This window comes from Rhinopithecus bieti, unplaced genomic scaffold, assembly GCF_001698545.2.
Source record: "Rhinopithecus bieti isolate Rb0 unplaced genomic scaffold, ASM169854v2 scaffold_32059, whole genome shotgun sequence".
Lineage (NCBI taxonomy): Eukaryota > Metazoa > Chordata > Mammalia > Primates > Cercopithecidae > Rhinopithecus > Rhinopithecus bieti.
In genome coordinates, this window is record NW_016813587.1 from 180,000 (window position 1) to 189,848 (window position 9,849).

General features: G+C 41.8%; 1 long non-coding RNA gene across 2 annotated transcripts in view; it reads right to left on the reverse strand.

Moving 5' to 3' along the window:
- The window catches only part of LOC108513054 (uncharacterized), a 24,020-nt gene that overhangs the window by 9,200 nt on the left and 4,971 nt on the right, over window positions 1-9,849 (reverse strand). Inside the window, exon 3 of one of the 2 annotated variants that reach the window (XR_001880777.1) lies at window positions 1,975-2,042. This is a non-coding gene — a long non-coding RNA (uncharacterized LOC108513054). Of the gene's footprint in view, window positions 1-1,974; window positions 2,046-9,849 lie in introns of both variants that reach the window. The other variant, XR_001880776.1, reaches the window with a different exon arrangement.

Below are 9,849 nucleotides of genomic sequence, written 5' to 3' on the forward strand. Positions count from 1 at the left end.
AGGGAGGGAGGGAGGGAGGGCGGGCAGGCCCTCTGTTGAGTCTCCAAAATCACTCAGAATCAATGCTGAAGCATGTGATTTGACCTGTTACCTAACCACTGCTACTCTTATTCCCTTTTGTCCTCTTTCTTCCAGCCCACAGCCCTGATCACTGTTCTCTGAATGGGACAGCAAGCTTCTCCTGCCTTAGGGCTTTTAACACTTTTGTTCCTTCTGGCTAACGATCTTCCACCCAATACTGCATGCCTACTCTCACTCTTCAGATCTTTTTTCAAATGATATTCAGTGAGACCTTTCCCCACCAAGCCGATTTAAAATTACAACCCCAACTACCCCTCTCTATGCCAGTCTCCCTTACTTCTTTTCCATAGCACTTATCACGATCTGATGGTATATATTTTTTAAGTATTTATTCATTGTTTGTCTCCCCCAATTACAACGCAGTCCCTAGGAGGGAGAAATTTTTGACTGTTTTGATAGCTGACATTTCCCTAGCATCTGAAATAGTACCTAGTACACATCATGCAATAAATACTTGTAGGATGTGAATATATCAGGTTGGTAGAAACATAAATGGGTTTACTTCTTTTGAGAACAATGTGCTTATCTCAGTTAAATTTATAAACATAACTTTGACCCAGCATTCCACTTAAAAGTAAATGCTATGGAGTTGAATCTGCATATTTCTGCAAAGCAATATAAACAAGTATACATACTTGTGTCTTCAATAGCAGAAGCCTGGAAACAACCTAAATGTCCATTAGTAGGAGGCAGGTTAAGTAAATTATGTGTCAGCCAGGCACGGTGGCTCACGCCTGTAATCCAAGCACTTTGAGAGGTGGAGGCAGGTGGATCACTTGGGGACAGGAGTTGGAGACCAGCCTGGCCAACATGGCAAAACCCCATCTCTACAAAAAATACAAAAATTAGCCAGGTGTGGTGGCACATGCCTGTAATCCCAGCTACTCGGAAGCCTGAGGCACAAGAATCTCTTGACCCCAGGAGGCGGAGGTTGCAGTGAGCCAAGACTGGCCTGCGTGATACAGCAAAACTCTGTCTCAAAAAAAAATGAATAAATAAATAAATAAATAACAAATTATGTGTTGACAGAGAATTCTAAGAAAAAAACTTATGTACATAATAGAATATATACCACCATTTATATAGAAAGGAAAAATCAGGGCTTATATGTATACTTATTTGCAGCATAGATATAATATACTGGCTTATTCCTAGGCTACCTCAAGAAGGATATATGTGACACTCTTAAACATGACCACAACTTTGCAAAAAAACTGCAGGACTAAGAGTCAGAGCTAAGAGGAGATTTTTTGCGGGAGTCTGAGACTGGAGGATCACTTCAGCCCAGGAAGCTGAAGCCGCAGTGAGCTGTGATTGTGCCATACATATATGCCCCCACACATAAAAGTACCATAGGGAAAACTGATTTCTAGGTCAATAACTTATGACAGTGGTACATGGGGGCAGAATGAAGGGAGGCAGAGGAGTCCACGGATCTACGATGGCAGAGGTAAATGAGAAGACAACGGGAAGTGTGAGAACAGGTGTAAAATATAATTCTGAGGCATTCAGTCTCTGAGAGGATGAAAAGGTAGTAACAAAAAGGAACTTAAATATCAGACAATATGTAAGGTCTTACAAAGTATAAAGGACAATGAGTGAGGACAGGAAACGGGACAAGGATGGAGAACAGCCACCGCAGTGGCAGCACAGACGAAGAAGGAAGGCTGACGTTAGAACAGCAACAGGAGGGGCGCCTGGCCCCTCTAGAATCCGGTGAAAGAAGAAGAATGAAACACACAAAAACTGATGACTGGAAGCGTCATTCAGGAATCTAGAAAACTCACAACAAGCAATACTCTACGTCTAGAGCCTGTAAGAAAACATCCTTCGAAGCACTTCAGAGGTATTAATGCTGACTGAAAAACTGTGGCCTGCCTGTCACTGACTCACCTGCACAGATCCTTCCCACTTCTCCACCATGCAGTTTGTCTTCTGGCTTCAACAGAGGATCATAGAACCTGCTATTTGGGAAATGACAGAGCATTACAACATTAATGCTGAGGCCAAAGTACCATCCTAGAACTCAGGTTGAGCCCTGGAGTCTCCTGGCCTTCTGAAGAATGAGGGTGCAATTTCCAAAGATGCACAGAACAAAGTAATGACCTTCTGCCTTACTGACTAAAGCACACACAATCATATGAGCAGAAGGACTAGGGCCATTAGAATCCTAAACTTCAAAGCCTTCAAAACACATCCACAAATGGGAGAAAGGGAGAATTAACTTTCAGAATTTTACTTACACAGAGAGCTGTTCACACCTTGTGTGAGTGGTTGCTGTTTTTCTCTAGCACTACACTCCCACGCAGGGTCCTGAGAGGATTTTAACTACAGCCCCTACTCATGGATGAATTCAACACTCACGTCTGACTTTAACAACATGTTCCCATCAGAACTAAAGCACATGGGCACAATGTGTAGGAAGTTGTTCTGACAGTACTCAAGAATAAAAACTCAAACATGTTCCTGCAGTCCTACTATTCACCCTCTTTGCATTATACTGAGTGAAATTCTTTCTTTCTTTCTTTCGAGACAAAGTTTCGCTCTTGTTGCCCAGGCTGGAGTACAATGGTAGAATCTCAGCTCACTGCAACCTCCGCTTCCTGGGTTCAAGCAATTCTCCTGCCTCAGTCTCCTGAGTAGCTGGGATTACAGGTGTATACCACCACACCCGGCTAATTTTGTATTTTTAGCAGAGACAGAGTTTCACCATGTTGGCCAGGCTGGTCTCGAACTTCTGACCTTAGGTGATCCGCCCACCTCAGCCCCCCAAAGTGTTGGCATTACAGGCGTAAGCCACCGTGCCGTGCCCTATTTCATATTAGAAATGTCCTGGTCCCAGTGCAGTGGCTCACACCTACAATCCCAACACTTCAGAAGGCCGGAAGTGGGTGAATCATCTGAGTCCAGGAGTTCAAGACCAGGCTAGGCAACATAGCGAGACCCCCGTCTCTACAAAAATACAAAATTAGCTGGGAGCAATGGTGTGTGCCTATAGCCTCAGCTACTTAAGAGGCTGAGGTGGGAGGATGACTTGAGCCCAGGATTTCAAGGTGGCCTGACAAAGTGAGACCTTGTCATAAAAAAGAAAAGAAACATCCTAGAATATAGGTTTATCCATTAGTTCAAAACACATTTTTAAGCCAGGTGTGGTGGTGTGCACATGCAGTACCAGCTTCTCAGGAGGCTGAGACAGGAAGATCACTCGAGCCTAGGAATTCCAGGTTGCAAATACATGATCATGCCTATGAATAGTCACTGCACTCCAACAGGAAAAAAATATATATATATATACACACACACACACACACACAAACATATATATATACATATTTTTTTTTTTTGGAGACAGATTTTTTTTGAGACAGAGACTCGTTCTGTTGCCCAGGCTGGGAGTGCAGTGACGTGATCTTGGTTCACTGCAACCTCTGCCTCCCGGGTTCAAGCCATTCTCCTGCCTCAGCCTCCCAAGTAGCAGGGATTACAGGCGCGCACCACTACACCCAGCTAATTTTTGTATTTTTAGTAGAGACGGGGTTTCACCATGTTGGCCAGGTTGGTCTTGAACTCCTGACCTCAGGTGATCTGCCCACCTCGGTCTCCCAAATCACACCTGGGATTACAGGTGTGAGCCACTGCACCCAGCCAAAAAAAAAATTTTTTTTTTTTTGAGATGGAGTTTCACTCTTGTTGCCCAGACTGGAGCGCAGTGGCGCGATCTCAGCTCACCGCAACCTCTGCCTCCCAGGTTCAAGTGATTCTCCTGTCTCAGCCTCCCAAGTAGCTGGGACTACAGGCATGCGCCACTATGCCCCGCTAATTCTATATTTTCAGTAGAGACGGCGTTTCTATGTGTTGGTCAGGCTGGTCTCGAACTCCCGATCTCAGGTGATCCACCCACCTCGGCCTCTCAAAGGGCTAGGATTACAGGTATGAGCTGCCGCACGTGGCCCTCCAAAATTTTTTTAATCAATAGTAGACATTATTGGGATGACTGACCAAATTTGAATATCGACTTTGGATTAAATAATACTAATGTATCAATGTTAAACTTCCCGATTTTGATCACCGTACTGTAGTTATGAAAAGGAATGCTTTTGTTCTTCGAAAATGCATGCTGAAGTATTTATAGATAAAGGAAGCATGTCCACAACTAGTTTCAAATGGTTCAGGAAAAAAAATCATACACATTTGGAGAAAGTGAGAAGGAAAAATAAAACCACCAAAATGTAAATGATTGGTGAAACTGGGTAAAGGATATATGGGACTTCTCTATACTATTCCAACTCTTCTATAAAGTTGCAATCAAATAAAAAAGCATAATCATAAAAAATTTAAGTTTCTATCACATATATACCCCCCCATCCACTATATGTTGAAAAAGCTTGATCACCAATTCCTAATGGGGTGTGTCAGAGACATAAGGCTTAGAGCATGATTTAAACTGAAACACACATGACAGAAACACGAGGTGAGTTGGCTGGAAGCAACTTGCAGGAGGGAGATCAAGTTTGAGATTCTGTACATTCAGAGTGTAGGTTTCTGAACACATGCAGGCAGATAGATCCATTAGGCAGTTGGATATACAGATCAGGAGCTCAGAATAGGGCTAGAACAGAAATGGGAACTTGCCAGCTGTCAGACTATCACTGCTGCTGAAGACACAGGGAGAATGTTACTGTGGGCTGGACGCAGTGGCTCATGCCAGTAATCCCAGCACTTTGGGAAGCCGAGGTGGGCAGGATCACTTGAGCTCAGAAGTTCAAGACCAGCCTAGGCAACGTGGCAAGATCCCAACTCTGCAAAAAATCCAGATCCAAAAATTAGCAGGGTGTGGTGTGGTACACGTCTGTAGTCCCAGCTACTTGGGAGGTTGAAACAGGATTGCTTGAGCCTGGGAGGTGGACGTTGCAGTGAGCCGTGATCACGCCACTGCCCTCCAGCCTGGGTGACAAAGCAAGACCCTGTCTCAAAACAAAACAAAACAAAACAAAACAAAACAAAACAAACAAAAAGAATCACAAAGCAGGAGGAGGGCTTAGTGACTCATGCCTATAATCTCAGCACTTTGAGAGGCTGAGGTGGGTAGACTGCTTGAGCCCAGGAGTTCAAGACCAGCCTGCACAACAAAGTGAGACCTTATCACTAAACAAAAATACAAAAAACTAGCCAGGTGTGGTGGTATGTACCTGTAGTCCCAGCTACTTGCAAGGCTGAGACAAAAGGACTGCTTGAGCCTGGGAGGTTGAGGCTGCAGTGAGCTGGAAAAAAAAAAAAATTAAGAATCACAAAGCAGATGAAAACTGAAACATAACAAAATGAACTTAAGACAAAAATTTTAAGAAGCAAGCAAAGCTATAAATAGACTACAAAAGAAAAACAGAGGAAATGAGTAAAGAAACAGTCACCCAAAAGAAGGGAATGGACAGTAAACAGAAGAATAGGAATGGATATTCCATTATTGTTCCATTAGATTTTTTGTTTAAGGGTGCAATAACGAAATTTTGAGGGATTTTTGTTTCCTCAATTAATAGATTTTCCCTGGTTGTTGCACCTGGGCTATTAGCAGTGCCCTCAGTCTTTCTGCTCATACCCCCACCGACCCAGGCAGCGTGGGTAATCTATATTTATATAATCATAACCTATATCTGACCACAAAAGCCAGTATCTTATCTAATGTAAAAAACTGAAAAGCAAATCATCATAATAAAAGTAACAGAAAAACACTGAAGGCATTTCTATTAGATTCTAAATAGACAAGGATGCCCACTGCCTCCATTACATAATCTAATTACAAAAAACTAAGTAAGGAAAGCAGGGAATAATATTAATATGTAGAAATCAACAGCTTTATATACAGCAACAATGACTCCATTCAAAATAGCAACATAAAACAAAATATCCAGAAATAAACTTAGTAAGAAGTGTCCAAACCTGTATGAAAAAAATTTTAAACACCCCAGAGGACCCAAAAAGAAATCAGAATACATACCATGTACATAAAAGGAATATTTAATGTCATAAAATGTCCCTATTCCCAAGTTATATTACAAATTTAATGCAATCCCAATAAAATAACAAAATAAGTTCTATCTTTTCCCCCTCTGGAACTAGACAAGCTAATCCTAAAGTTTACAAAGAAAAATAAACAAGCAAGAATAGCCAGGAACCACTGAAAAGGACAAGCAATTAGGAGACTAACTATACCACAAAGTAAAACAATGATAAAGCCTCAATAGTAAAAACATAAATATTTTCCCTGGTTGTTACACCTGGGCTATAGCAGTGTCCTCAGTCTTTCTGCTCACACCCAGAAACAGACCAAATAAATGTGAGAATTTAGTATATAATCAAAGTGGCATCTTAAAAATAGTGAACATAAAGACCCTTTTTTGCACTCCAGCCTGGGCGACAGAGCGAGACACCATCTCAAAAAAACAAAAACAAAAACAAAAGAAACATAAATAAAAAGCTCTTTGGTGTGGTGCGGGGATGCCTCTGTGCTCACCAACCATAGGGAGCTCATTCTAAGCATAGCTATGTTAAAAAAAAAACAAAAAACTATTATTACTAAATTAAAACAAACAAAACCTCCTGATTCTGCAAGATTAAACAAAAAAGAAACAACCACTGTGAACAATGTCAAATGCAAATGAAAAACTTAAAAAAAAAAAAACACCGCTCATTTCATATAGGGTTTACCTTTCTAATGTATAAACTGCTCCTCTGAGGAAAAGACACCCCATAGAAAAATGGTGAAAAGGATATGAATAGACAGTTCCTAGATTAATACATACGGGTCTTTAAACGTATAAAAAAAAAATTCTCTCTCACTCATAAGAAGGGATGTAAATGAAACCTACACTGAAGTTCTGATTGTCTCTTATGCCCCTAGTGAAATATCAAATATTCAACACTACACATGGTGAGCTTGAAGGGAAGGTGCTCTCGCACATGGCTCGTGGGAGTGTAAGTACTTACCCACTGGGCAGTGCCATCTGTATTAATTGCAGTCTAGTTTAGAGCTACTCCTGTGTCAGTATAAAATGGCACACATGAAAAAATCATTCATTACTGCATTGTTAGCAACAGCAGAAGACTGGAACCAATCCAAATACTCAACAACTGGATTAACTGAATCAACTATGGTGCATCCAAACAATGACATCTTATTTATACAGCAGCTAAAAAAAAAAAAAATTTATTTTTAAAGATTATGATTAAGAAGGAACATCTTGGCTGGGTGCAGTGGCTCACACCTATAATCCCAACACTTTGGGAAGCCAAGAGAGGAGGGCTGCTTGAGCTCAGGAGTTCGAGACCAGTCTGGGAAACATAGTAAGACCTCGTCTCTTCAAAAAGTAAAAAAGCCAGGTGTGGTGGAATATGCCTGTGGTCCAGCTACACAGGAGGCTAAGGCAGGAGGATCACTTCAGCCCAGGAGTTGGAGGCTGTAGTATGCCACGTTCACATCACTGCACACCAGCTTGGGTGACAAAGCAAGACTATTTCAAAAAAAAAGAGAGGGGAAAAAAAAAGGAAGGGCTATCTCCAGGACATATTGTTATTAAGGACACTGAGATACAGAGAGGTGCATATGGTATGCTATCTTTTATGTAAGGAGGGGGGAATAGGAGTGAGGAGAAATATATACTAGTGACAAAACAAAAAAACAAAAAACCCACTTGAAGGATAAACAAGAAGCAAACAAAAAAAACAAGACATGTTTCTATAAGACAAAGAAGAATGTGACTGGGTGGGGAAGGGAGCAGAATGAGATATCTCTGTGAGACAGATCTTTGTTGAATCACAGAAATGCATTACTTACTTCAATAGTAATCAAATTCACTTTTTAAAAAGTAGTCCCTTGGCCGGGCAAGGTGGCTCATGCCTGTCATCCCAGTATATTGGGAGGCCGAGGCAGGCAGATCATGAGATCAGGATATCGAGACCATCTTGGCCAACATGGTGAAACCCTGTCTCTACTAAAAATACAAAAAATTAGCCGGGTGTGGTGGCGGGCACCTGTAGTCCCAGCTACTCAGGAGGCTGAGGCAGGAGAATGGTGTGAACCCGGGAGGCAGAGCTGAGATCACACCACTGCACTCCAGCCTGGGCGACAGAGCAAGACTCTGTCTCAAAAAAAAAAAAAAAAAAAAAAAAAGGCAGTCCCTTACCCTGAAAACAACAAATGAACCCAACTGTATGTTAACTTTGTAACATAATTCCTCAGAAAAACGATTTCAAATGACTTCAGAACAGAGTGCTTTGACTACACACATCTTCGGTGAGATGCATTTTAAAAGTTGGGCTCAGTGGCTCATGCCTGAAATCCCAGCACTTTGGGAGGCCAAAGCGGGTAGATCACTTGAGGTCAGGAGTTCGAGACCAGCCTGGCCAACATGGTGAAACACTGTCTCTACCAAAAATACAAAAATTCGCTGGGCATGGTGCCTGGTACCTATAATCCCAGCTACTTGGGAGGCTGAGGCAGGATAATCCACTGAACCTGGGAGGCAGATGTTGCAAGTGAGCTGAGATCACACCACTACACTCCAGCCTGGGCGAAAGAGTAAGACAACATCTCAAAAAACAAAAAAAAATTAGCTGGGCGTGGTGGTGGGCATCTGTAATCCCAGCTACTAGGGAGGCTGAGGCAGGAGAATCACTTGAACCCGGGAGGCAGAGGTTGCAGTGAGCTGAGATTGCACCACTGCACTCTAGCCCAGGCAACACTGTGAGACTCCGTCTCAAAAAAAAAAAGGAAAAAAAAAAGATGCATTTTAAGAACAAAAATAGTTACATACATTAAAGAATTTTTTAACATGATACAGTATGTTTACAGTTACTACTAATATCAGCATTGTTACTGAAACCATTTTCTTTACATTGCAGGATAAAGCAAAGAAAATAAGTACTTATAACTTGTTTCAAGTTTTTTACTATAAAATACAACTAGGAGGCAGGGCACGGTGGCTCATGCCTGTAATCCCAGCACTTTGGGAGGCTGAGGCGGGGGGATCACCCGACATCAAGAGATCGAGACCATCCTGGCTAACACGGTGAAATCCCATCTCTACTAAAAACATAAAAAATTAGCTGGATGTGGTGGCACGCACCTGTAGTTCCAGCTACTCAGGAGGCTGAGGCAGGAGAATCACTTGAACCCAGGGGGTGGAGGTTGCAGTGAGCTGAGATCCCGCCACTGCACTCCAGCCTGGGCGACAGAGCAAGACTCTGTCTAGAAAAAAAAATAAAAATAAACAACTAGGAGCTAAGAAATTAGGTAAAAATACTATACCATTTAAACTGAATTAGAAATACAAATATGGACTCATGATTTTTTAAAATACATTTAAAATGTATTTTTTAAATGTTCTGTCATTTAAAATGGCCTTAAAACAATGTTACCCCTAGGCGAGCACACCCTCGATCTTGTCTCTAACACCATTCTCCAATAAAAGGAAGCAGAGCTCCTTGGAGAAATGGCCAATTCCAAGTCTGGGAGGAAGGTTCAAGTAAGCCTGCAGTGCAGGAAAACCTTCCAAGATAAATGATGTCTGTCAAAATGAGACAAGAATGACCTGAAGGGGTGTCCACTGGCATCAAAAAGTGCAGCTGACTCTAGAACACGCTAAATATACACAACTTTAGGATGACATTTAAGAAAGAAAAAGCGAGCGGGGGGAAAAAAAAGATACAATTTGACGTAACAATCAAATAAATGTAAAAGGAATAAAAAGACAAGAGAAATTAAGACTACACTTT